The sequence below is a fragment of the Apaloderma vittatum genome, unplaced genomic scaffold (assembly GCF_000703405.1).
Source record: "Apaloderma vittatum isolate BGI_N311 unplaced genomic scaffold, ASM70340v1 scaffold16584, whole genome shotgun sequence".
In the NCBI taxonomy this organism is placed as follows: Eukaryota; Metazoa; Chordata; class Aves; order Trogoniformes; family Trogonidae; genus Apaloderma; species Apaloderma vittatum.
Window position 1 is genome coordinate 6654 of NW_009711105.1, and position 302 is coordinate 6955.

General features: G+C 68.5%; 1 protein-coding gene across 1 annotated transcript in view; it reads right to left on the reverse strand.

Annotated features, from left to right (window-relative positions):
- LOC104272525 (carnitine O-palmitoyltransferase 1, liver isoform-like) overlaps positions 1 to 302 on the reverse strand; it is a gene marked incomplete at both ends in the record, with an annotated part of 7325 nt that overhangs the window by 2095 nt on the left and 4928 nt on the right. The window lies entirely within an intron of this gene.

A 302-nucleotide genomic window follows, 5' to 3' on the forward strand; every position in this document is an offset into this window, starting at 1 on the left:
CCCACGCCAGCGCCCGGCTGGAGACACGCTCCCTCCTCGGCACTGGGACGCGGGGCGTGATCTGCTCTTACAGCAGCACAGCCAGCAGCAAGGAGCTCACCTGCGCCAGCGCGCCCAGGGAGAGGAAGCTCTCTGCTGAGTGGCCAAGCTCTGGGAGGAGGCGAGTAGGTTGAGGAGTATCAGGGAGTGCGTGAGAGAGACTATGGGATTGCTCCCTGCCTTCCCGGGACGGGGCCCCCAGGGAGACAGGACACAAGCCAGCGGCGCCCTGGGCTGGCGGCAGCGCAGCGTGGCAAGCCGGG